Raw genomic sequence first — 25721 nt, 5'->3', positions numbered from 1 at the left:
AAAGGAGGACCCGGCCTGGGAGGACCGCCTTGAGGGAGGGGGAAAGAACAGGGGGAACCTTGTCCTTGCATACCTTGGCATGATATGCAGGCCAAGAATATCACTGTGACATGTGACAATCACATGGACAATGGTGAGTTTCTTCTTTAGATTTTAGAGATACAGCGTGGAAACAGGCCCTATCAGCCCACTGAGCCTGTGCTGACTAGCGATCACCCCGTTCGCTAGCACTATCCTACACACTAGGGACCATTTACAGAAGCCAATTTATCTACAAACCTGTATCTTTTTGGAGCGTGGAAGAAAACCCTCGTGGTCACGGGGAGAAGGTACAAACTCCATACAGAGAGCACCCGTAGTCAGGATTGAACACGGGTTTCTGGCGATGTAAGGCAGCAGCATCACCGTGCTGCTGTTATTAATGATGGGAAATAACTACTGGCCCTTGTATCATTTCATGAAATCCAGCTGTGGAACATCTGGCAATGGAGCGCCCCTGTCTTCATTCTCAGTGGGAGTAATTGGCCCGACTGGTGACTTCTGCTATCTAAACACAGGCTTGCGTTTCCCCTTTTACATATCACTCCTTGCACGTCTCCTGCTTCTATTTTCTATGGTATTGGTATTGGTTTATTATTGTCACATGTCATTAAAAACTTTGTTTTGCGTGCTCTCCAGGCAAAATCTAGCATACAGTACACGAGTGCAATGCCATCACACACGTGTACAACAGGTAGCTTAGTTTCCTTTAGAAATACAGAGATACAGCACAGAAACAGGCCCTTCGGCCCACGCCGGCCAGCGATCCCCATATACTAGCACTAACCTGCACACTGGGGACAATTTACAATCTTTTACTGAAACCAATTAACATGCAAGCCTCTATGTCTTTAGAGTGTGGGAAGAAACTGGGGGAAACCAATGCAGTCATTGGGGAGAACATACAAAGTCCGTACAGACAACACCCATAGTCAGGATCGAACCAGGTTCTCTGGCACTGTAAGGCAACAACACTACCGCTGCATTACCGTGTTGCCCCTTAGCATCAAAAGGGACATTAATCAGAGTACAGAATATAATGTTTCACAGAAAGTGTAACGCCCTACTTACCTTCTTAAGAACAGTCCCGAACGGAAACGACGCCCAGCATTTTACTACAGATGCCACCTGACCGGCTGAGTTACTCCAGCAATCACATGTATTTTTTTAGGGGTTGGTTTATCAGAGGGATCGTGACATTGTTGCAGGGTTCACGGGTTAGCTCTTGTTGGCAGGACTGAGAACCGCAGGTAAAGCCTTCCCAGTTTCCACTGCTTAGGATTGCAGAGCATTTTGTTCATGTTGCATTCATGCCATGAATGCAGACTAACACAGAGCCAAAAAGAATGCTGTCCTTGCACTTAACACTTTCATATGGAAACTGAGCAGCCTGTTCTTAAAATTAGTCGTCAAGGAAATTCATGCAGTAATCCATGCAGCAGCTTCTACAATGCAACTTTGATTGATTGATTGATTGATTGAAACAGCATTGAAACAATTGAAACAAGGCCCTCTGAGTCCACACTAACCAACGATCAACCATTCACACTAGTTCTATGTTGTTCCATTTTCACATCCACTTTCTACACACTAGTGACGATTTACTGGGGCTAATTAACCTACAAACCCACATGTCTTCGGTACGTGGAAGAAAAGTGGAGTGGCCAGAGGATACCCACGGATTACAGGGAGAATGAGCAAACTCCACACAGACAGCGCCCGAGGTCAGGATCGAACCCGGGTCTCTGGTCTACAACTGGCTCTACCAGTTGTGTCACTGTGTTGCCCATGGCAACCTTCATTTAAATTTTTGAATTAAAGTAAAGAATTTATAGTGACAGATGCAATCACACATCGGCATGCACCTGGGTATTCGGACAGCCATAGGAACCAGAACCTTGCGAATATAGATGCGAATATGCATTGCATTTGCTATGCCTTTTTTACCATGATCTTGTATATTTCATATATTTTTAAAATCCTGCAGTACTTTGTCAGGTAAACAAGCTGATAAACCAGCATACAGTAGCAGCAATTCTGAGGTTAATATTCCCCAGTGATTAATTTGTGTTTCTCCTCATTAAAGGGCAACTTAGCTTTATTTAAACTATTTACCTTCTTTAAATTAATCTTGTTTTGCTGCGTTTCGTGACCTTTCCTTGGCAACATCAGTTAGAGATGATATATAATACATTAGCCAGATGAATACAGATTTTCAGGCACGCTTGGTTGCAGAGTCTTTCTGGATTATCTGTTTTGCTGGGACAACGGAGGTCACAGCCACCGAGAGGAGTCCAACACTACCAGAATGGTCTGCCTAGGCCACTGAAGGACCGAGATACCGGCTCATAAATGCAGCCTTGGAGACCGGCTATGGGAACGTATCTGCCGGTTTCAGCCAGGCCAGAATTCCAGAGCGCCGACCGCAGGGGGCAATTTCAACCCGCTAATTGGCGCGGAAGTCCCAATGAGGTTGAGAACGGCTGCCTGGGCACCACATTTTCTGGGGGACCTCCGGGAGTGGGGGGCATTTTCATGTACGTTCTTGTCATTTTGTCTAGATTAACGGAGGCGCCGGACCGCCAGTTGCCGGAAAATCAGTGGTGGACTTGCAATTGGAAAACTAAAATAAAAATGGTAGTTTCTGGGCAGTAGGTGGGTTGATTGCATTGTGGTAACAGTCTGCAATATGGACAAAATAGTGCATCACGGTCTCAAATGGACAGAACCATTTAACTATTGTTTTGGGACACAAGACGCAACAGATCACAAACTAAGCAAATGATCTTAAAATGATTGTTTTGATACTATGGGCGCAACATCATCACATCTGAAAGTCTTCTCGGGTTCTGGATTGAAATGTCTCAGTTTCTTTTAATACGAGAGCAATGAGGAATTCCACCCAAGGGCATTTGGTTTAGTTTAGTTCTGTGTTATCCCACTTGAGCATTCACTCCCTGCGCATTAGGGGCAATATATGGAGGCCCGTTAACTTACAAACCTGCACGTCTTTGCAATGTAGGAGGAAACCAGAGCAGCCAGAGGAAGTCTACCCCGTTACAGGAGATACAGCGTGGAAGCAGGCCCTTCAACTATCCTACACACTAGGGGCAATTTTCAAAAACCAATTAATCTGCAAACCATCATGTTAATTTAGAAGCACAGAAACAGGCCCTTTGGCCCACCAAGTCTGCACCAACCAGCAATCTCTGCACAATAACACTATCCTACACACACTAGGGACAATTTTACATTTACACCAAACCAATGAACCCACAAACCTGCATGACTTTGATGTGGGAGGAAACTGGAGCACCAGAAGAAATCCCATGCGGTCACAGGGAAAACATATAGACGCCATACAGACAGCACCCGTAGTTAGGATCAAACCCAGGTCTCTGGCGCTGTGAGGCAGCAACTCTGCCGCTGCGCCACAGTGCTGCCCCAAATACACGAGCTCTGAGATTATATTGACAAAGAAAGCACCTGGACAAGTCTTTTCTTTAGTAGAATGTATTATCTATGATATTTACTTTAGAGAGGGTAATATTTGTGCTAGTAAAGTGTCACGGAACTACAAGTAAACCATTTTATTTTTAAATATTAGTATAATCTGGCCCCATTGCCTAAAGGCTCACCATTAACCTCATAATACACAGGTAAGGAAGCTGTGGGAGGAAAGATGTTAGATAGACAAAGGTGCTGGAGAAACTCAGCGGGTGCAGCAGCATCTAAGGAGCGAAGGAAATAGGCAACGTTTCGGGCTGCACCCGCTGAGTTTCTCCAGCACCTTTGTCTACCTTTGATTTTCCAGCATCTGCAGTTCCTTCTTAAAGATTTTAACTATGGTTGACAGTCTGAATCCTTCTACCAGGGTGTAAATGTCCAACACTAGAGGGCATAGCGATAAGGTGAGAGGAACAAAGTTTAATGGAGATGTGGGGAACAGTTATTTATACAGAGATTTGTGGGAGCCTGGAACGTTGGGACGATGATGGAGGCGGATGCGATAGTGACTTTTAAAAGGCTTTTATACAGGCGCGTGGAAGTGCAGGGATATGGATCATGTACATGCAAGGGAGATCAGAAGAAATTTGTTTAACTCAGCAGGACAGGCAGCATCTCTGGAGAGAAGGAATAGGTGATGTTTCGGGCTGAAACCCTTCTACAGACGAAGATGGGTCTCGACCTGAAACGTCACCCATTCCTTCTCTACAGAGATGTTGCCTGTCCCGCTGAGTTACTCCAACTTTTTGTGTCTATCTTCATCTTAAATTTAAAATGGACGTGTCCCCGTATACAGTTGCAAACTCCAGGCTCCAGGAGATTATTGTGTAAGGGCCAGACCTCCTTCTGTTTCTCCAAAGCCTGCCTCACACATATATGAGGAGCTGCTGCTGTACATGTGCCAAATGTTCAACAACACTTTAACTAAGTCATGTCTAAATATGTGTTGGGCTTTATTGGATGCTTGACTGCAGTATGGCGACCTTCTCAATTATCCCATTAAATATCCATTTAGTAATTGGGTTTCTGACAAAATTCAACCATATGTTATCTAAATAATGTTGCATAACATGATAATATTTGTGGACCAATGATACTTTGTCCATTACCGTTGCCTCTGGTAATCTTAGTCATAGTTAGAGTCGTACAGCACGGAAACAGGCCTTTCGGCACATGTACCATGCCCCATCTACACTAGTTCCACACTAGTCACCCATTCCGTTGCTGCTTATCTTCCACCCCTCCCATCTCCAAAACTCTAATTTCTCTTTTCGCCCTCCCCTTCCACCCATATCCGTCCCTCTCGCTCAACCTTTCAATCCTCTTCCTTTTCTTATCTGACAACCTTTTATCTTCTTTTCACCTCCATCCTTAGTCACTTACTCTCCCTTCTGCTACTCATCCCCTCCCCCTCATCCGTACCGACCTATCACTTACCAGACTTTGTCCCCCCCACCTCTCTTTTCGAATTTCCTCCCCCTCTGTCCCATCAGTCTAGTTACAACTAGAGGCATGGTCTGTCCAGTCCCTCTACAGATGTTGCCTGACTCATTGAGTTCTTCCACCATTGAGTTCTTCCACCACTTTGTTTTATGCTCAAGATATCAGCATCTGCTGTCTCTTGTGCCTTAATTATTAAGTATGTGGGCTAAGCAATACTGACATGTTAATGCAAACTAGCCCAGTAGAAAATGAAATAAATCCTCATGCTTTAAAAGAATGTGGTCAATATTTAGAATTGATGTAAGTGCACTGGTTTGAAACGATTGCATAAAGGACATTTGTAGCAATTATTACATGTGCAGTTTCTATTAATTCCAGCCCAAGAAAGTAAATCATTCACACAGCACCATTTAATCCCAAGTATATGGTAAATTGTGCCATGTTAATTTGACTGCATTTGCCTAGAATTCAATCTTAGTCAGCAGTCATGAATGCACCATATGACTTACAATGACATCAAGTGAATACATTACAGAGACAGAGTACGACATGCTGCCCTGTCACTATTATGTAGGCTGTTTACCATTATTGAAAAGGAATGAATCTCCAAGTAACTGTTCTTGTCTGTTTTATCGAGAGATCGAGCTTAGCAGGAAGATTTTAATGGCATAGCAGCGGCCTTGCAGATCTATGTCTGATTTTGTTGTTCTTCATTGCCTGCTCTGCTCTTATAAAGCTGAGCATTGCAGGAAAAATACTTTAGGAGCTCTAAACCTTTGTAATAGATGGACCGTTCCTAAAGCTGATTAAGACAGCTCATTGCCGGTATGCCACCATTCACCAAAGAGGAACAATTACATTTCGATAAAATATTTAATTTTTTCTTTAAGTTTAATTTCGAAGAATTATAATTTTGAGGGCCAAATCACCTCTGTTGCCTTGGCAACTGGAAGGAATGCACCCTGGTAATTTGCAGACAAGCTAGATGTGGACAGTGGGTTGGAAAGGGCTGTAATAATATCTTGCTAACCTCTCCTTCAATTGTGATAGTCATTACTTCAAAAGCTAAATACACATTAGTGAAGCCAACTCAATGGAAGTACGACATAGCCTATAAAACAAACAGCCACAAGAAGCTGCAGATACGTGTTCAATTGGAAAATTGAGTCAGAATAGAAATTGCTCAGAACAAGGGAGAAGAAATCATTTGCATGACATTAAAGTACGCGCTGGTTTTCATTTGCTTCCACGCTGAAGGTATATTAAGTTATAAGTTAAATAAACCAACAGCATTTTGCAATAAACAGGATGAATTAAATCAAGCTGAGAGACCTTCTGACTGTTATAGCCATGTGGAAACAAAATTTATATTTATCGGTTGAAAATAAGCATGAAAATTATTGTAAATATTTTCCACGGACAGGAATTTACCATTCAAAATAATTTCCAGGAAAAATATTTAACAGACAGATATCTCTCTAAAACAAAGGATTCATTCCATAGATCAGAGAGATCTGGGCAGTATGGGACCATAGACTTTTACAGTAGTCAGGGAGACCAATCAGTCCATTATGTCTCAATATATCATCATTGCTCTGCATTGTCTTCTGCAAGCAAAGTTTATGTATTTTCATTTCAAGAATTCAGGGACTTCAGCTCCAGGCCTGACCTGTGCCAAAGCATTCTAAGCATCAACTATGCTCTTGATCGAAGCCATTTGCATCTAAAACGGCCCTTGTTCGGGTGATTTGCATTGCCAAGGTTAAAATTAAAATCAACGTATTTTTTGCATGTTAATGAAAAAATAACTCAGAAAAGTTGTAAAATCTGCAACTAGCTCCTTGGTTTTTTGTCTAGCAATAATAATTAAACTTCAGGTTGTATTTTCATGAAAAAGTGCTGATCACCAACTCTTCAACCCGGGACAGTAATCAGCTCGGAAGATTGAAGTCATCATCCTCAGCACCAACCAGAGATCATAGGGTCATAAGTGATAGGAGCAGAATTACGCCATTCGGCCCATCAAATCTACTCCGCCATCATGGCTGATCTCTCTCTCCCTCCTAACCCCATTCTCCTGCCTTCTCCTCATAACCTCCGACACCCGTACTAATCAAGAATCTATCCATCTTTGCATTAAAATTATCCATTGACTTGGCCTCCATTGCCTTCTGTGGCAATGAATCCCACAGATTCACTTCTGTCTCACTCAATAAATTCCTCCTCCTCTCCTTCCTAAAGGAACATCCTTTAATTCTGAGGCTATGACCGCTGATCCTCGATTCTCCAACTAGTGGAAAGATCCTCTCCACAGCCACTCTACCCAGGCCTTTCGCTATTCAGCAAGTTTCAATGAGGTATCCCCTCATCCTTCCAAACTACAGCGAGTACAGGCCCAGTGCCGTCAAACATTCTTTAAGGTTATTTAAAGGCAATAACCTTAAACCTTGTTGCCTCTCATCCCTCCTGTAATGTTTTATATCCTTCCTCATCCTCTGTTACTTTGCCTCTACTCCTTCACTTCCAAACCCCAACTGTTCCCACTACTCCACCGACCATTCACCTAAGAGTATCCACAGGCTGAGTTCACTAACTTTCTATCACTTTCACTTGTTGAAGTCAATTTGCTGCTTGCTGGGAAATGAAAGATACATCCCAGATTGGACTGGTGCTCCAGGTCACTATATCAGTATCCCTATATCAGTGTTTGATTAAATACACTGGTATTTGCAGTCTTTCATGGAGTGGGAACAGCAGTTTAATTTGTCTTTGCCTATTAAATTCTCAAGGCATAATGTCATTTGACATTTATAACAGCAAAATAAATTCCCCGAGGGCCTTGGGTCCCGACTTGAAATGTCACTTATCCATGTTCTCCAGAGATGCTGTCTGACCCGCTGAGTCACTCCAGAACTGTGCCCTCTTGTGTGAATGAGCATTATCTGCTTGTTTCTACCTTGTTTTTAACATGGAAAAGTACAACACAGGACCAGGCACATCAACCCCAAATGCCAATGTCAATCATGGTGCCAAGTTAAACTAATCTCCTATGCGTTATCAGCAGGGCCGGCAGCTAACATGTTATAAAAAGGAACTGCAGATGCTGGTTTATATCAAAGATAGACACAAAATGTTGGAATAACTCAGTGGACCAGGCAGCATTTCTGGAGAACATGCATAGGTGTTATATCGTCATAGAGTGATACAGTGTGGAAAAATGCCCTTTGGCCCAACTTGCCCACACCGGCCAACATGTCCCAACTACACTAGTCCCACCTGCCAATATTTGGTCTATATCCCTCCAAACCGGTCCTATCCATGTATCTGTCTAACTGCTTCTTAAATGTTGGGATAGTCCCTGCCTCGATTACCTTGTCTGTTCTGGCAGCTTGTTCCATACATCCACCACTATGTGTGAATACGTTACCCATCAGATTCCTATTAATTCTTTTCCCCTTCACCTTAAATCTATGTCCTCTGGCTCTTGATTCAACTAATCTGGGCAAGAGAGTCTGTGCATCTACCTGATCTATTCCTCTCATGATCTTATACACTTCTATAAGATCACCCATCCTCCTGCTCTCCAAGGAATAGAGTCCCAACCTACTCTACCTATAGCTCTACCTATAGAGTCCCAGCCTACTCTACCTATAGTCCCAGCCTACTCTACCTATAGCTCTACCTATAGAGTCCCAGCCTACTCTACCTATAGAACCCTCTAGTCCTGGCAACATGCTCGTACCCTTTCCAGCATGACATATTTTCTATAACATGGTGCCCAGAACAGAAGACAATATTATAAATGTGGTCTCACCAACATCTTATACAACTGCAACATGACCTCCCAACTTCTATACGGATCTGAAGAACCCAACCTGAAACGTTACTCCATCATTGTCACTATGACTGTTAACATGTAAGAAAGAGTTAAAAAAACACACAACCCGATGCAATAGACAGAATTTAAACTTTCATCATGCTAAAGCAATGTTGTTGTTAATTTTATACGTACCACATATTTCCTTTGCTTCCTGACATGCATCAATAAAATAACATCAAACTGTGCAAATTGTGATTTATGATTCATGAATGACACTGTCAATATGTTGTTACTGGTAAAAAAAAATATCAAAATTAGCTACAACTTGTGAGCTCAAATTTAAAGGCACTCTCCCTAAAATAGCACTGCTATAAATGCCATCCCACATGGGTCCCCAAGGGTTAAAAGTGCCTGTATACTCTATAGCTGAATGATAAATTGCAAAGCATATGATGCATTAGATTCATGGTGATGAGATAATAAAGCACAAAGCAATTGCTTAGTATTTCAATCATGGCTCATTGCCATAATCTTGGGTAACATTTCACAAGATGCTTACAATTCTCCCAAAGATGCCTTCAACACACCCATTCAAAAACCCATGTCAGTGTGTTTCAGAAAGGGAACTAATTTTGTTTTGAGAATAAATCTCAATGATGTAGAAACAATTGTTTTACGATGTTAGTTTGAGAGATTTAAGCAGCGTGTTATGCATTGTGTCAGTGGAATTGCTGTTTACAATGTATTTCCACAGCTCAAAATCTTGGCAAGCTCTGTGAACATATGCTAATAACAACAAGACTGCTCGCTCCCCATGTGAAGCATTCTGAAATTGTGCAGATTATGAATACCGAGATATTACACTTATGAAACCTTAGCTGAGAAATTGGTTACACCACACATGATAATCTTATCGATGCGATGAATAACACGATAACTACTATCTCACATGGCTGATAAAAGTAACTAATCACCAGGCTCCTGTGGGGGAATCATCAATCCAGCTAACACTCTATTAGGGTAGATATTACACTCCTGGTGTCTATTTTGGGGGTTCAAGAATAATCTCAACATCTGGGTATTTTAGTAGTGCAGCTGGTAGAGCTGCTGCCTCACAACCCAGGTTTGATCCTGACCTCGGGTACAGTCTGCGTGTAGTTTGTACTTTCTTTCTCTGGGTGCTCTGGTTTCCTCCCACATTCCAAAGACGTGAAGGTTCAGAAGTTACTAGGCCACCGTAAACTGCCCCTAGTGCGTAGGGAGTGAATGCGTAAGTGGGATAACACAGAACTAGTATGAACATGCGATCGAAGGTCAGGAAGGACTCGGTGGGCCGAAGGGCCTGTTTCCATGCTGTTTCTCTCAATGAAAAAAACCCTCCAATCCAGAATAGAGAGGGTTATATGAAGACACAATGAACAGCAGATATTGGAATCTTAAGGAAAACACAAAGTGCTGGGGGAATTCAGCAGGTCAGGCAACATATGTGGAGAAAATAGACAGACAACTTTACAGGTCTGATTTGTCTGAAGAAGAGTCCTGACCCAAACATCATTTATCCATTTAATGAACAGATAGTCATAGAGTTATATATAATGTGGAAACAGGCCCTTCAGCCCATGTCCCAGCTACACTTGTCCCACCTGCCTGCAATTGGTCCATATCCCTCCGAACCCGACCTATCCATTTCCTTCGCTCCATAGATGTTGCTGCACCCGCTGAGTTTCTCCAGCATTTTTGTGTACCATCGATTTTACAGCATCTGCAGTTCCTTCTAAAACACTATCCATGTACCTGTCTGCTTCTTAAACGTTGGGATAATCCCTGCCTCAACTATCACCACTGGCAGCTTGTTCCATGCACCCATCACCCTTTGTATGAAAAAGTTACCCCTCAGATTCCCATTAAATCTTTTCCCCTTCACCTTAAACCTATGTTTCCTGAACCGTTTGGTTCCTTCTGCACTTTAGGTAGGTTTTATTTCAGGCTTCCCTGAATCTATATGTGGGAAGCACTTTTTAATATAGAGCCAGAAGAAATTTGTTTAACTCAGCGGGACAGGCAGCATCTCTGGAGAGAAGGAATGGGTGACGTTTCTGGTCAAGACGTTTCTTCAGACTGATGTCAGGGGAGTGGGTGGGACAGAGATATAATGTAGTCAGAGACAGTAAGACCAGTGGGAGAACTAAGAAGGGGGAGAGGATGGAGAGAGAGAGGGGAAACAAGGGCTCCCACCAGAAATAGCCCTTGCTTTCCCTCTCTCTCTCTCACCCACCCTCTCTCTCCATCCCCTCCCTCTTCCCAGGTCTCCCACTAGTCTTACTGTCTTCGACTACATTCTATCTCTGTCCTGCCCACTCCCCTGACATCAGTCTGAAGGGTCTCGACCCAAAACGTCACCCATTCCTTCTCTCCAGAGATGCTGCCTGTCCCGCTGAGTTACTCCAGCATGTTGGGTCTATCTTCGATTTAAATCAGCATCTGCAGTTCTTTCCAATAGAAACTTGTTTAAATTCCCCTCACTGACAATGGGATGCAATAAACTAAGTAGTTGCTGCCAAACATCACTTTTCGTTGTGGAGTGAAGTAGATAAGATATGCTCCCTTGTTGTATAATCCTCGAGGTTAGTGGCCAACCCGTCTTCATTGTCCTCTCTCAATATTGGATATGCCACCCCTTTCCTGGGTTTTGATATCAGTGTCAAATACATAAAGTCAAATGCCAGTGGAGGTAGTAGATTCACAGCAAGGAAGCATTTTCATGTGATCTTAGGGTTAAATGTGGACTGAAAGTTTGTCTATCAAGATGGACTATTATCATACAACATAAAATACAGAACAGTACAGCACAGGAACAGGTTCTTCAATCCACTATGTCCCTAAAAAACATAATGCCAAGTTAAACTAATCTCATTCATTTATGCACAGGATTCTTATCCTTTCATTTCTGGCCTACCTAAAAGCCTCTTAAACACCACTATTGCATCTGCCCTCACCACCATTCCTGGCAGTGTGTGCACGGCACACACCACTCTGTGTAAAAAACCTGTCCCACATATATCCATTACTAGACTAAGTGGGTCCCATGTTCACAATATTCCGACGCAATATTCCACCTCTCCACCAATTCCAATATTGGTGGCCAGTGGGGGGGGGGGGGGGGGGGGGCTTTCTGGAGCACTGGTATGAGATCTTGGGGTGGCAGTTCAGTCCCTCAAGCCTGATCTGCTGGCAGCTCACTCACGGCAGGTGGGCTGGCAGTTGACTCATGGCTATTCCTTGAAATTCCATTTCAAGTAGGGCACAAGGCCACCAAATTCAAATCCATTTTCCTACCATTTCAAGCAGGGTGCAAGGCCACCAAATTCAAGTGCAGCCGTAAGTGGTAGCGTTTCATCTAAAATCAATATAGAGTGCAAACAGGAAGTAAGTGCATTTGCAGTCGTGCCTTTCAACTTCAAGCCAAAGCACCCAAGCCACCATTTGCAGTAAGTCGTGCCTTTCAACTTCAAGCCAATGCACCTAATCCACCATTTGCAGTAAGTAGTGCCTTTTAACTTCAAGCCAAAGCTCCCAAACAACCATTTGCAGGCTGCGCCTTTTTACTTCAAACAAACCATATTTTCATTTTCAAACCACAGTAAGGGGACTCACATTGAGTAGACATTTGTTCAGCGTTATTCAGAGAGACATGACCCTTTGGCTTCATCCATGTTGCAGAGACTGAGTGAGGCACACCACTTCCTTGTTTTATAGTCCCTCCCCCTCCCTCCAGCAGGGGCAGCAGAGAGAATGGTGAATTTTTTTAAAGCATTAATATCTCTCTGATTTGTCATCGATGGGAAAATCCTTCAGTCCCTCCTTCAGCGGCGTTCTCTCGGAAATCATGCCACAGCGTGCCAAACGCGGTCAAGATCAGACTTTTAGTAATATAGATATTTTGCCCCTCTTACCTTCCAGCTATGTCCTCTAGACTTTGACATTTCCATTGTATGTGGGGTGTGGGGTCAGGGTTGAAGCTGGGTTCGGCAGTGATAACACCGACACTCACAGTGGGGTGAACTCACATGTTAGCTTTTATTTGCAGTGGTAAGAAAGTCCTGGACGACCCAGAGGTGCTGTCCCTCACCATCAGAGCACGTGTGCAATGACACTGGTAATCTCAGGCTTGGCCAAGCAACTTTGGCCTGGTCTTGGAAGGAGAAGGTGTGGTGATCTCAGGCTACTTCCTGCAGTTCACCCTTGCATCATGAGAAAGTTTCTTCCTGGTGACTCAGCTTTGGGATGGATGAGGTGACACTGCCAGTCTCTAGATTATCCCATGGTCAGTCTTTGCCTGTGTGTGTGCACAGTTCCTCATTATCAGTGGGCAGGAGAAAGCTCTGGCATCTCAGGCGTTCCCCAGCCACTCAGTCTTTGCCTCAGGTAGGGACACTGGCTGTCTAGGGCTTCTTTCCCAGCTGCCCAGTCTTGACTACACGATGGCACGGGTGGTATCACATCTATCCTCGTGGCTCAGTCTTCCTCAAACGTGTGACAGAGGAACACAACCAGGAGAGAGGCCACACATACTTTGCCTCCAGTCTGTCCCTCTGGCTAGAATGCCTGTGTTTTATAAGGTCTGGGCTGACAAGGTTCAGGTGACTAAACCAATATCAGCTAATAACCATCTGAAGAAGGGTCTTGACCCAAAATGTCACCTATTCCTTCACTCCATAGATGCTGCCTCACACGCTGAGTTTCTCCAGCATTTTTGTCTACCTTCAGCTAATTGGACCCAGCTTTACCTATGATGCTGGGGATTGGCCTCCACCTGTCAGCCAGTTAAAGTGATCAGAACGACATCCAAGGTAGAGGACGCTATCACAAGGGGTATTGTGGAACTAGGAACTGCAGATGCTGGTTTACCAAGGAACGACCCAAAGTGCTGGAGTAGTTCAGTAGGTTAGGCAGCAGTTTCCCTGAAGAGCATGAATAGTTGACATTTCAGGTTGGGATCTTTCTTCAGACTGATTGCAAGGGTGTTAGCCTGTGGCCCCCTTTGCCTGTGTTCACCTACGACCTGCCATGCTTTTTCCTGCCGTCCATTTTTCAAGCTTCCTTTCCCTCCCTCACCTGTAAATCTGTACGAAGTACAGCACTAGGGATCTATAAACGGATCCTGTGCCTTATTGATTAATTGATTGATTAAAAGATACAACATCGATTCAGGCCTTTTGGCTATCAAGTCCGCGCTGACCATCGATCACCCGTTTACATTAGTTGTATGTTAATCCACTTTCACTTATGCTGATGTTTTAGCTTCCTCCTACATAAGCAGCAGCACAGGCAAGATCAGCAGATGCTGTCAGACACATTTGTAACAAGAATTGACATGTCTCAATTTAAATCCCTGATGTTTGTTGTGTCCACAGACTTGCAGGAATTGTTTCAACATGGCACTTAAGAGGTTTTTGGATAAATTTATGGATTTTCAGGGAACGGAGGGGTATGGATTATGTGAAAGCAGTCAAGAGTTGGTCTTGGCATCATGTTCAGCACAGACTTTGTGAGCCGAAGACATGTTCCTGTTCAATGTTCAATGTAGAATAAGTAAATAAGACAAAGAAGGATTAAAACAAATAGACAGCTGTAGTATGCTTCTACATTTTCTCCATGAATGCCAGGTCTAATCTAGGTCTCCAGTTTCCTCCCACATCCTAAAGGCATGCTGGTCCGTGATCATACCAGTCATGTTTAGTTACTAATGCTAAACTTCTCATGTAGAGTCATAGAGTCATACAGCATGGTGGTAGGTCCTCGGCCCAACTTGCGCACGCCAACCAAGATGCCCTGTTCCAATTGTCCCTCTATCTGCATTTTGCCCATATCCTTCTAAACCTTTCCTATCCATGTATCTGTCCAGATGTCTTTAACAAGAATGAATAAATAATGAGCTTCAACAGACCTTTATCGTAATTTGCAATTACACACAACTGCAACACATTTTCACCATGATTCTCCCCCAAGCTTCAGAACTCCTTCTGAGTTGCAATTTACTCTGCATAACAATTGCTATATGTATGAATTAATGATGACTGGTCAGGTCAATGGTGAGTCGTAGATGATCAACTTTGATAATATGGCTTCTCTACCTGTCAGTCTCAAGAAGGGTTCCGACCCAAAACATTACCCATTCCTTTTCTCCAGAGATGCTGCCTGACCGCTGAGTTACTCCAGCATTGGGTGTCAATCTTCAATATGAACCAACACCTGCATATCATTCCTGCACATTGATAAAATGACTGGCGATCCATTCTTCTACAAAAAGTTATATGGCACAGTTATAAGTTATAGCTCCAAAATTGGCTGTTGGCCAATTAAAATTTGTATCATAAATGGACAATGATCTGGCAGTAGTTGAACAGTTTACAGTGTTTCAAGTTTTCCCTCAAGCGGCCTACAATTGTACAACACAGTTCCATGATTTTGTTTGCAACAACGGATATTCCAAGAGATTGCCCTGTTTGACCCTGAGCAGGTGGTGTTTTTTCACACTCAGTTCTATTATCATCAAAGCAATTAGATAATGAACAATAAAAATGTCCTAACAGTTCTGCCACATTTGTTTGCAAAGCCTCACAGTTGTTTTTCCTCAAAGAAGGATGCTCCGTTAGGTTAAACTCCACACAATTTCAGTCAAAATCCAAGGTTCCTTAGGCAATTTGCCAGTTGGCAATATTTTTATATTTGTCTATATAATATATGTATGTATGTGACAAACAAGAATTGGGTGGTGACGACTGGAGAGACAGTGGACAGCTCGGAAAGACGGTTACCGGGGCGGGGCGGGTCCTCTTAGAGGAGGAGACCCAAATCATGCTACAGAAAATCACATGGAAAAATACCCCCAGGGGTGCCCGAGCGGGGGGGGAGGATGAGCACCTCAATTTGACTGATCAAAGGTTAACGACTAATGGCAATGGACAACCGACTATGAGTATCAAATGCAGATGTGGTAAGGTTTGCAAGAACAGCCGAGGCCTGAAGATTCATCAGACCCGGATGAAGTGTTTGGAGGGACAGGGAGTGTCACACCGCACAGGTATTTTACCTGGTGAGACGCAGGAGGAGCCGGGCCCGGAATCACCCCATAGAGCCCGAAGCCTCCAAGTGGCCGAACTAGTCACTCGGAACAGTTCTCCAGAGAAGGTACGAGTCAAATGGCCTCAGGCCTGCAAGACAGCAGTCTGGCATCAGTTCGACGAGGACGTTGACAAGGTGCTAGAAGCAACTGCGAAGGGAGACGTGGACCGTAGGCTGCGGACGATGACGACAATCATCATCAGCCTAGCTGTGGAAAGGTTTGGAGAAGTGGAGAAGAAGCCGGCCAGAACACCTTTCACCATGAACGCACGAGCAACGAAGATCCACAAGATCCGGCAGGAGCTGAAGTCCCTCAAGAAGCAGTATAAAGAGGCAAGGGAAGAGCAACGTCCCCCCTTGGCTGAGCTGCGAACCATCCTGAGGAAGAAGCTGATGACCCTCCGTAGAGCTGAGTGGCACCGAAGACGCCGGAAGGAAAGAGCCAGGAAGCGAGGAGCATCCTTCATAGCCAACCCCTTCGGCTTCACCAAACAACTACTTGGGCAGAAGCGCAGTGGGAGTTTGGCTTGCTCTAAGGTGGAGATCGACTGGCACATCCAGATGACCTACAGTAACCCCGTCAGGCAGCAGGAGCTGGGCCAGTGCAATATCCTGATAAAACCACCTCCACCCATCAAGGAGTTTGATAGTAAAGAGCCACTCCTGAAAGAGGTCCAGGACCAGAGTGGTGAATCTCTGGAACTCTCTGCCACAGAGGGTAGTTGAGGCCAGTTCATTGGCTATATTTAAGAGGGAGTTAGATGTGACCCTCGTGGCTAAGGGGATCAGGGGGTATGGAGAGAAGGCAGGTACAGGATACTGAGTTGGATGATCAGCCAAGATCATATTGAATGGCGGTGCAGGCTCGAAGGGCCAAATAGCCTACTCCTGCACCTAATTTCTATGTTTCTATGTTTCTAGGACGTTGTGAAGAGAGCAAGATCTGGCTCAGCCCCTGGCCCGAGCGCAGTCCCCTACAGGGTCTACAAGAACTGCCCCTTGTTACTGAAACAGCTGTGGAAGGTCCTGAATGTCATCTGGAGGAGAGGAAAAGTGGTGCAGCAGTGGAGATTCGCTGAAGGAGTCTGGATCCCAAAGGAAGAAGATTCCAAGACAATCAATCAGTTCAGAATCATCTCCTTGCTAAGCGTTGAAGGCAAGATTTTCTTCAGCATAGTGGCGAGGCGGCTGACCAACTTCCTCTCCAGCAATGGCTACATCGACAGCTCAGTGCAAAAGGGCTTATCTGGAGTGCTGGGGTGTCTAGAGCACACGGGAGTGGTGACCCAGCTCATCAGAGAAGCCAGGGAGAACAAGGGTGACCTGACAGTGCTCTGGCTTGACCTGGCCAACGCCTACGGCTCCATCCCGCACAAGCTGATCCAGACAGTCATGGCCAAGCATCATGTGCCGGGCCAAGTGGCAGATCTCATCCTAGACTATTACAACCAGTTCAGCATGAGAGTCTCATCAGGGTCAGTAACATCAGAGTGGCACAGACTGGAGGTTGGGATCATCACAGGCTGTACCATCTCTGTGATCCTTTTTGCCTTGGCGATGAACATGATCGTCAAGTCTGCTGAGCCAGAGTGCCGGGGCCCTCGGACCAAGTCAGGAATGCGCCAACCACCAATCAGAGCCTTCATGGACGACCTGACTGTCACCACTGAGTCAGTGCCAGGAGGCAGGTGGATCCTGCAGGGGTTGGAGAAACTGATTGGATGGGCAAGGGTGAGGTTTAAGCCAGGAAAATCAAGGTCACTGGTGCTGACGAAGGGCAAAGTCATGGACAGGTTCCACTTCAGCATCGAAGGGACACCAATCCGAACTGTCTCCGAAAGGCCAGTGAAGAGTCTTGGCAAGGTGTTTAACAGCAGCCTGAAGGATACAGCATCTGTCCAGGCAACCTGTCAGGAGCTGGAGAGCTGGTTGAGAGCAGTGGACCGGTCAGGGCTTCCCGGCAAGTTCAAGGCATGGATTTACCAGCATGGTATCCTGCCAAGGATACTCTGGCCACTGCTTGTCTACGAAGTCCCAATATCCATCGTAGAGAGATTGGAGAGGAAAGTCAGCAGCTTTCTCAGAAGGTGGCTGGGACTGCCCAGGAGCCTTAGCAGCATCGCCCTTTACGGAAATAACACTAAGCTCCAGCTGCCCCTGAAGTCCCTGGAGGAGGAGTTCAAGATTCAGATTCAGATTCAGATTCAATTTTAATTGTCATTGTCAGTGTACAGTACAGAGACAACGAAATGCATTTAGCATCTCCCTGGAAGAGCGACATAGCAAACGATTTGAATAAATAATAATAAGTGTCCGGGGGGGGGGGGGGGGGTGGTGATTGGCAGTCACCGAGGTACGTTGTTGAGTAGAGTGACAGCCGCCGGAAAGAAGCTGTTCCTCGACCTGCTGGTTCGGCAACGGAGAGACCTGTAGCGCCTCCCGGATGGTAGGAGGGTAAACAGTCCATGGTTGGGGTGAGAGCAGTCCTTGGCAATGCTGAGCGCCCTTTGCAGACAACGTTTGCTTTGGACAGACTCAATGGAGGGGAGCGAGGAACCGGTGATGCGTTGGGCAATTTTCACAACCCTCTGCAATGCCTTCCGGTCGGAGACAGAGCAGTAGCCATACCATACTGTGATGCAGTTGGTAAGGATGCTCTCGATGGTGCAGCGGTAGAAGTTCACCAGGATCTGAGGAGACAAGGTGACTCGGGCCAGAGAGGTGATGCTGTACAGGGACTCCAGCGACCACAAGGTGGCTCAAGCAGGGCTGGAGGTGAAAACTGGGAGGAAGTGGAGAGCCGGCGAAGCCGTGCTGCAAGCGGATTCCCGGATACGCCACAGAGTCCTGGTGGGAGCAGTGACTCGGGGAAGAGCAGTCCTGGGAATCTTCCCATCTCCCCAGTTTGACAAGGCCAAGGGGAAGGAGAGGCGCAGGCTGGTCTAGGATGAAGTGAGGGCAGTGGTGGAGGAGGAGAGGTGTACCAGAGCAGTTGGATTGAGGCAGCAGGGAGCCTGGACAAGGTGGGAGCAGGCAATGGACCGAAAAGTCACATGGACTGAGCTCTGGCAGGCTGAACCACAGCGCATCAAGTTCCTGGTCCAGGCAGATGTCCTGCTCAGCCCATCGAACCTCTTCATCTGGGGCAAAGCGGAATCTCCAGATTGCCCGCAATGCTCAGGCAAGGGGACGTTGGAACACATCCTGAACTGTTGCCCAAAGGCTCTTGGGCAGGGCCGGTACACATGGCGTCACGACCAGGTTCTTAAACCCATTGCAGAAGCCATCAGCATGGGAATCAGCAGCTGTAGACGAGAACGCCCCACCACCCAGATGATCACCTTCGTGAAGGCCGGAGTGCAGCTGCCAAGAACCACAGCAGCCAGGAATCAGTCAGGAATCCTGGCGACTGCGCAGGACTGGCAGCTTTCCGTAGACCTGGTGAAACAGCTGAAGTTCCCACAGCACATTGCCACGACCACCCTGAGGCCAGATATCCTCCTGGCGACCAAAAACATCGTCTTGTTGGAACTGACAGTGCCGTGGGAGGACCGTCTGGAGGAGGCCCACAAGAGGAAGATGGCCAAGTATGAAGAGCTGGTCATAGACTGCCGTAAGCAGGGCTGGAAGGCAAGGTGTATGCCCATCGAGGTTGGCTGCAGAGGTTTTGCAGGGCAATCGCTCTACAAAGCTTTAAATGCACTGGGCATCAACGGAGTGGCGAGGAGAAGGGCCATCAAGAACACCACAGAGGCAGCGGAGAAGGCCTCGAGATGGCTCTAGATCAGGAGAGGTGGTCCATGGGGAGGAGCGAATCCCACCTGAACACAAGTCGTGGTCTGATCAACCACGGCTGGGTCGCCTGGGTGAGGGTGTCTGATGTTGAAAGACACGAAACACCCAATGACCCCAGGTTACATCACTGATGAACTGGATACTGGACTTTCTAACCAACAGACCCCAGTCTGTGAGGTTAGACAAGCACACCTCTTCAACCCTCACCCTGAACACCGGCGTTCCACAGGGCTGTGTGCTGAGCCCCCTCCTCTACTCCCTCTTCACCTATGACTGCACACCTGTACATGGTACTAACACCATCATCAAGTATGCAGATGATACAACGGTGATTGGCCTCATCAGCAACAACGATTAGCTGGCCTACAGGGAGGAGGTCCAGCACTTAGCAGCATGGTGCGCTGACAACAACCTGGCCCTTAACTCCAAGAAGACCAAGGAGCTCATTGTAGACTTCAGGAAGTCCAGAGGCGGCACGCACACCCCCATCCACATTAACGGGACGGAGGTGGAACGTGTTTCTAGCTTCAGGTTCCTGGGAGTCAACATCTCCGATGACCTCTCTTGGACCCACAATACCTCTACTCTGATCAAGAAGGCTCATCAGCGTCTCTTCTTCCTGAGGAGACTGAAGAAGGTCCATCTGTCTCCTCAGATCCTGGTGAACTTCTACCGCTGCACCATCGAGAGCATCCTTACCAACTGCATCACAGTATGGTATGGCAACTGCTCTGTCTCCGACCGGAAGGCATTGCAGAGGGTGGTGAAAATTGCCCAACGCATCACCGGTTCCTCGCTCCCCTCCATTGAGTCTGTCCAAAGCAAGCGCTGTCTGCAGAGGGCGCTCAGCATCGCCAAGGAATGCTCTCACCCCAACCATGGACTGTTTACCCTCCTACCATCCGGGAGGCGCTACAGGTCTCTCCGTTGCCGAACCAGCAGGTCGAGGAACAGCTTCTTCCCGGCGGCTGTCACTCTACTCAACAACGTACCTCGGTGACTGCCAATCACCACCCCCCCCGGACACTTATTATTATTTATTCAAATCATTTGCTATGTCGCTCTTCCAGGGAGATGCTAAATGCATTTTGTTGTCTCTGTACTGTACACTGACAATGACAATTAAAATTGAATCTGAATCTGAATCTGATGTGTTCAGGAGCATCTATCGATGTATTTATATCAATCATGGCATCCATGACAATCCTTAAATACATGTTCAGATGGTTTGTGTCCTGAAATTAAAACAATGATTTAAAATACATGCCTCAAACTAATGAGGAGCCTTTCTGAAATCTCACAAATAACCTTTTTTAATAGGGACCTATCTCTTAAAACCCTATGAAGTGCACAGTTAAACAAAATTTTGTTGCTATAATTGGCATTTAAATTGAACACAGTAAATTGGATGTATCAAAATAGTTGCACCAAATGCTAATTATTTTCCATTAGATGCAAATTTAGTTTAGTTCAGATGTATGGCATGGAAACAGGCCCTTCAACCTAGCCTGCTCCTGCCAACCATTGATCGCCTGTTCACACTAGTCTATGTTATCCCACTTCTGCATGTTAGGATTGTTTAGGGTGAACCACTCTGCAATCAAAAGCTGTCCCTGTTAAGGAGGGCAGATTTTCTTCCAGAAAGACATGATTGACCCGAAACAGTTTTTTTTTTTAATCTATTGGTATCGGTTTTGTTATTGTTTATTATCTATCGTCTTGTGTACCAAGATACAGTGAAAATAGTAAGATTAAACGAGAACTTACCAGTTTGAAGTTTGATCTGTATTTTATGAGGAGTTACGATGAGGGATTTCGTGAAGAACCCCGCTTCCACGCATGCGTGTCATTCTTCAAAGCAGCGGTGTGAGGTCACAGGAACCTATAATGATCTAACATAGTAAGATTATCAAAGAGATACCAGTTTTGATATGATCATAAGAGGGTGGGAGCGGAGGGCACAAAATCCCTCATCGTAACTCCTCATAAAATACAGATCAAACTTCAAACTGGTAAGTTCTCGTTTAATCTTACTATTTTACTTCGGAGTCACGTGAGTGACTTCGTGAAGATTTCAAAGCTCTGTGACCTCATGCCGTGGAACGAGTCCATGCTTCACAACTGCCTTGGGTATTGGGAGAGAGCATCATTAGTAATTTTAAAACACAATTATACAAAGAGTTGTGTGGTATAATGAAAAAATTATATAACATTTTTTTAAATTTGAGAATCATAGCCCTGTAACCTTTCGGGCAATTATTTTGTTGGACATAAAATGTCTTCTTAATACAAATGATGGCTCCAAAATTTAACTGGTTTATTATAAAACCTGTGGAAAACCCTTTTTTAAAATGACCCTCCTGCCATTCTGAGGATTTGGTCTGTGGGTACCTGTACAATTTTTGCTGCGGATGTTGCTGCAGCCCTGGTGGAATGAGAGTTAAAACATTAGTGTCATTTTTAGGACCTATTTGAGCCACCTAATATAGTTTGAGTCGTGACCCTTTCATGCGGTTTCTTTTAAGAGATAAACAACTCCATTTTCTGACCTCGAATGTTCTTAGTATATTCCATATATTGTTAGATGTGTCTTGCTATACACAGTCGTTTGCCATATGGGTGTACCATAAATTCAAACACTTGACCCGAGGAAACCCGATCTGTTTTCTTTTATTAAATCCTGTATGACAACACCAGTTTCTCGGTGAGATGATCAGGGAGTCCAGGCTCAGTTTGCTTAATGGCTGGACTTGTTGTGCGGTAAATAACACCATGAGCATAACCATCTTCCTGGTCTGTTACTGAAGTGACAACGCTGTTATGAGCTACAAGCTACTCAGCATGTTGAGAAACGACACCCACGTCCCAGATTTCGGAGTACCTGGTTTTCTTACCAGGGGTGCGTTCCCACCGCGTGCCGCTCCGTTCCTTGTGATAGGTAATTGGAGAGTGCACTTGTGGCACTATTGATGGCACTGTAGCTCCATCGATTATCATAATGGAGGCTTGTTAAAATTCCAATACGGCCAGAATGTTCTTGTCCTTTTGGTCGAGGTTGTTGTCCAAGCAGCATATGCCCCATTTCTTGATGTGTCCAAAGGTACTGCTTCCGTGTTGACAGTCTTAGTGCAGATGAGATGAGATTCATCGTCCTGTCTGACAGCCCAATGCCGTGCAGTGGGTCTTTAGACTCTATAAATCCATAATCCATAGTCTTATGGCATGGATGACTGCCTCCAGTCACTGGATAAATTAATAATTTTTGGCTATGTTCATTAGGGAACATGGTTCTAAACCATCCCCTGTATGACCGAATACCATGATTTAGAAGGTCAGTCGGAACTCTGAGAATTCCAGATGCCGAGTGTAGTTGAATTTTCCCTAGTCCCCCATTGATGGGGCCGAACGGGGGAAAACATCACCCTATGGCTTTGTTACATAACAATGCCAAGCTGGTTTTAGAATTTTAGTAAATAATATTGGAGCTAATGATTGCCCCTTTTGTAAGCTCTATTGCCAAAGTTCCTCTTTGAGTCAATGCCTGCCATATAGAAAAACCCGCAGCTGACACCAAGTCTTATCAAGAAATAAGAGTATCCATCTTAAAATGAATATCTAGAACAAATGTGTTTAGGGTTAAAATTAATGATAATCCTGCAACCCTACTCCATTTTATTTTTAATAAATATGTTTGATACAATTCTAATGTTCCATGAAAAGTATGCTCAATCACATCTTTTGTGTACAATTTTTGTAGACCATGTGGGTTTTAGATTGTTTGGTTTATGTAAGGACAAAATGCCCTTCTGGTGTATGTTGTACTGTGGTTATTGGGATGAGTAAATCTTATCAGATAACCCTGACTACTGCTGAGATTATATGAATCTGTAGTGATTATATACCATACATAACTGTAGTGTTGTAACCTCCCCTACCATCATAGGTCCCTATTTTAAACAGAAGAAAACCCCACCCACCTACCTCCATGGTTACCGGTGGTTGTGTTATTTCCTTGGTTTTTTTGAAAAAGGAGGTTCTGGTTTGATATCTCTTTGTTCGGGGTTGTGTGGGAGGTTGAGGTTTCCGCATCTTCCAGGGTGGCCGCCCTGGCCATACCCTAAAAAAGGATCCTGCGGGTTATTGATTTCTAGCACTGCCACTGGTATGAGCCACATTTTTTATGGCGTTGCCTGTGGCCGGTATCATGCTCCAAAATAGGCCCTTGCGCTGGCCTTGATGAGCCCCAGTGTCTTGGCTTTGTCCACTCACGGTTCTTTGTTTGCAAAATGGTAGCATTTTTTTTTTTTTTTTTTTTTTTTTGGGTCCCAGTGCTGGCTGAATGGCCCCCTTCCACGTGTAGTTCAGGTCATATTGCATATTACTAAACAGAGCTAGTGCGTCTAGATGGTCTTTGGTTACCTACGTTTAGTCCAGGGTGCGGGTGTATTCTATGATGCCTTCCGTCAATCCCTTTAAGGTTCTCTGGATCTTGAGGTCCTGGTTCCTGATGTTCGTCCCCATATGCTGCCAAATGCATTGGTTTACACTGGGCACCTGTAATGCCTCACCGTTGCCAGGTGGCAGATGTCTGGCCAGTGTTTGTAAATTTTTTCTTGTTGGCGTTTGTGGCCAGACATATAGTAATACTATTGCCATCCTGGATCCAAGTCTACCCATGTTTGACTTGGTTAAAGTAATCAGCCACCATGTCCAGCAGAGTCCCTGCTGTGTTAGGATCATGGGACGCTGTATTACCAGGCTCTGGCCCATCAGGGTCCTGCCTACTCTTTTTTATAGAGTTAGAGATCTCTAGGGTCCCGCACGGGGTACCCATGTGGGGCTTAACTGCTGCCCACTTGTCTTTTGTTCTGCGGACCCCTCTTGCAAGTCAACCCAGAACTGACCCACAGTGCTCCCCTCTGATGGGGTAGAAGCATTGTGCAGCCCTCAAAGAGGTACTGCTATGGGTTATCACGTTGGAGCAAGGCTCCATACACTGCTTCTTCCCGCTCCAGCCCTCTCGGGCACTGGTTGCCGGCGGTTTTATGCAAAGTCGGACCCTTCTCAGTCCACTACCTTGTTTGATTTGTGTCTAGCCTACCGCTCGGCCGCATGGAGCTGGCCGGTGCGGGGCCGACATCGGGCACAGCTGATCCCACTACGGATGATCCAAGTGCCGCTGGCTGCCCGCTGTTCCACGGTCCTCCTTCTCCAGTATTGTCCTTCCTTCCGTGGAGTGGATATGGCCGGTGTGGAGGATAACTGGCACAGCTGCTTCCATCTATTCCTTTAAACCCGGCACCAACGCTCTCAGCGCTCCTGGCTGCTCCTTTATCTTAGACCCCTGGGACCCACCCCCGTACTGACGGTACTGGTCCCTTGCGGTCGTTGCAGCCGGTCAACCCCACTCTAATGCCCTCAATTCTGGGCACTCCTACTTATATGGTCCTTAGCTAAGGGACATATAAGACATTAAAACTGATGATAACAGCTACTATAGATTTTATTTAATATATGGTCCCTAGATAAGGGACGTATCAGATATTAAACTGATAAGAACAGATACTACACTTGATCTTAGCCAAAAGGCCTAGAAGCGATCATTGTAACTAAAAACCCCGCTGGGACCGACCCTGGTACTCACATACTGGTCCCTTGTAGTAGATTGCAGCCAGTCAACTGCCAAGTCCTTTGCTGCTGAAAAATGAATTTTCTCACCGTGCTGGAGCGAAGTTGGGCACAGGTGTTTTCCTCCTCCGGGAATCGATGTGCCCATGCTGCTCCTGCCGCTGCCAGTGCTCCTGCAGCTGTCAGTGCTCCTGCAGCTGCACGTACTCCTGCCGCTGCCGGTACTCCTGCAGCTGCCGGTACTCCTGCAGCTGCCGGCTGCCGCTGCTGCTGCCACTGCTGCTGCCGCTGCACGTGCTGCTGCCGCTGCACGTACTCCTGCCGCTGCCGGTACTCCTGCCGCTGCCGGTACTCCTGCCGCTGC

General features: G+C 45.7%; 2 pseudogenes; one reads left to right on the top strand and one right to left on the bottom strand.

Annotated features, from left to right (window-relative positions):
- Nucleotides 1–16117: 16117 nt before the first annotated feature.
- The window catches only part of LOC129698552 (uncharacterized), a 71147-nt pseudogene continuing 61543 nt past the window's right edge, over nucleotides 16118–25721 (top strand).
- LOC129699160 (U2 spliceosomal RNA) lies at nucleotides 25163–25330 on the bottom strand (annotated as a pseudogene).

This window comes from Leucoraja erinacea, chromosome 7, assembly GCF_028641065.1.
Source record: "Leucoraja erinacea ecotype New England chromosome 7, Leri_hhj_1, whole genome shotgun sequence".
Classification (NCBI taxonomy): Eukaryota; Metazoa; Chordata; class Chondrichthyes; order Rajiformes; family Rajidae; genus Leucoraja; species Leucoraja erinaceus.
The sequence above is the reverse complement of the archived record's forward strand: the minus strand, read 5'-3'. Positions and strand labels throughout refer to the sequence as shown.